The sequence below is a fragment of the Rhagoletis pomonella genome, unplaced genomic scaffold (genome assembly GCF_013731165.1).
Source record: "Rhagoletis pomonella isolate Grant_MI unplaced genomic scaffold, Rhpom_1.0 Rhpom_scaffold_00007, whole genome shotgun sequence".
Classification (NCBI taxonomy): Eukaryota; Metazoa; Arthropoda; class Insecta; order Diptera; family Tephritidae; genus Rhagoletis; species Rhagoletis pomonella.
Genome location: NW_023458561.1, coordinates 64,356,560 through 64,359,504, shown reverse-complemented (window position 1 = coordinate 64,359,504; position 2,945 = coordinate 64,356,560).

Here is a 2,945-nt window from a genome sequence, read left to right as displayed (position 1 = left end):
TAAAGATAAACCAGGGAGCGTAAAAGAAAATAAAAGAATAAAAACCAAAAAAAAAAAAAAAAAAATACGGTGAGGTAAAAAAAGTAAAAAAAAATTATACAAAGCAAGATGTGAAATAATTATGAGTTTTGAAAAGTTAATAAGTGTGCAAGAATACATACATATATTCGTATGTACGAGTAAGTGTCTGCGTAACTACAAGTATTAAGCAGCCACAGAAGCGAAATGAGCAAACACACATCAAAAACAATGCCAATCAGTCAATGGACTGCAGTCTGTGACTAAAACCAGTGGTGGCGCAAGAATATAAACTAGAAACGCAAACGACGCAGACGAGTTGGATGTTGCCTGCTGATTGACCTAAGTACACCCAACGCTGGTGCTAAAAAATCTCTTCGTTATTGCAGCAAAGAGGTTAGCAAAACACCCAACTGAAGTTCGGTGGGCCGAAAGGCATTGGAGTATTAATTGAAATTTCGCGGTGTGGAATGCATTGCTTTTCAAGAGTATTTATACTATCTGATTAAACTCTCTTACGGTGACAAACCACATCAAAATACTACAGAGAGAGTCTTTGATATGTAAGTGATCGTTCACAGTTAAAAAATTGGCAAAAGTTTTCACCAAGCGAAAAGCATGAACAAATAAAGCGCCATTTGCAGCTCTCAAGAAAAATCACAAGAAATATTTTTCATTATTTCTGTTGCTTGAAAAAGTATTTTGCTTTGGCTATCAATTTTCTTGAAGAAATAAATAGGTTTGTTTCACAAGATATTTGTAGAAAAGCTCGAGCAAAGTTCAAAGTGTAAGCGTATATAAAAGAAACTCTAGGGCTGCGTTTCTCCAAACTCATTTAAGTGTAAAGTAACTTTAATTTAATTTTTTATTTAATTCTCATTTAAATTATTTATAGTTTGAATAAGCTCTTTATTTAAGTGAGTAAAAAGTAGTTGTAAAACAGACTTGACCAGCGAAAGCTTTCATTTGTACTGAGAGCTTTTGAAAGCTTCGGCATGCTGTGTTTTAAAAGCAGGGCTGGTATACAAGTTAGCAGCAGATACACAAAATTGTGGTTTGTGTATATTGATCAGCTGATTAAACGTGTAACATCTCTGAGTGTGGTTACTCTAATTTAATTTTTATTTAAGTGAAGAGTATAGGTTACTTAAATCAATATTAATAACTAATTAAAATTGATTGGTGAAACCAAAAATTCGTAAATTAAAGTAATTTTCACTTAAATGAATCTACTGAAACGCAGCCTAAAACTTACTTGAGGAACGCTTATGTGTAACTCGAATTGACTTCGAGTTGCTTGGGGAACAAGCCTAATATACGATTTTTTTTCTTGACAGCTACAAGCTGATTTCAAAAAATTTTATAGAAGAAAATTTCGTTCCTGACGGAACATAATTATTTTATAGGCGAATTTCGGTTTAATTCTTTTTAGTGGATAAATAACATTTAAAAACGTCTTCACATTGCAGACAACGATTTTTCGCTTTTTCCCCATTTAGGCGGCACTGTGTGACTGGTCTGTTTAAATTGCCTCAAATTTATATGTATATCTTAATTTCGTTGCGTCCTCCGTTTATTAGTTATTCGATTAGCCTGTAAAACCATGTACGTGATCAAATTCGACAATGTAGAATAGAACCCTTGCATGCTGTTTGTGAATTTGTAAATTGATACTTATTATTGACAACGTGCAACATTGTCAGGTGTCAGCCTTACATACAAGTAAGTACTACGGAGGTGCCACAAACCAAGACAAGCAAATGTATAGTAAGCGGCTTTTAGATGAGGCGATTTCTTGACACGTAGTAATCGCCTGCAAAAGTAGACTTGCTGTCTTCTTTTAGGCAAGCGATGTTTGAATCACCATTTACGCCTGAAATTTTTCTTGAGCAATGTTGAATAGCCTAGAAAATCGCCTCATGTAAATGCAGCATTACTTTCAACAAACATTTTTATTGAAGAGAGAGAGAGGGCAGCACAGCTTAATGTTTGAATTCAATTAACGAAACGTGACGCTCTGCTCCTTGGTTCATAGCGAATCGGCGCATAAGAGCATGGAAGAGCATTCTTGCAAGTGCAAAGAGAAGAAGAAAAATAAATGAAAGGCAATACAGTTTAGAAGTAACTGCATTTGTATTTAAGTATAATGTAATTTGCTCGAAAAGAAGCTGGTCAGTATATTAATTGTAAGAACTATTAATTAGTCGCATTTTCGCTTAACTTTTTTACTAAACCATGATTATTGTACTAGAATTTTTTAGTAAAAAAGTAAAAAAATACCTAAAAAGTAAAGAAACCTTCATAAATTAAATAAAGCAGAGAATAATACTCGCCTAAATTCATGCAATGAATCTTAACTTTAAGTCAATCACTGTTTTTACCCTTCCCCGTTGTATTTTACATACATACATATATATATATATATATTAATCAGCACTGATGATTTTGAAGCAAGATTAAGACCTGTTTTAACTGACCTTATTTTGTTAGAACATATTGTAAGTTATTTTATTTATTGGAAACTTGCTTGCAGATGTTTATAGTAGCTAATTAAATACTATTGACAAATGACTATGAAAGATATACAATTTATATGTCAGTCCCCCTTCTTCAATATTTCCATAAAGTCATATCAAAAAATACATTCTAATGCGGGTTATATGTAAAAGGAATGTGATCTTCATACACTTCGGTTTTAACTGTTATTTTATTGCCACTAGGTATGCCAATTAAATTTTTAAACTCTACCTAATTTGCGAAAAAAATTTACCGAAAAGCTGATATATTTAGCTATATAAAAGGTCCAACGGACGAGACACAACTATGTTTTAGAATAGATGAATCACTTAATTTCAAATTCTACAATCTTTCGTTTTAAACTGAAATATTCGCTGTCTATCTTTGCTAAATAGAATCAACTACACGAT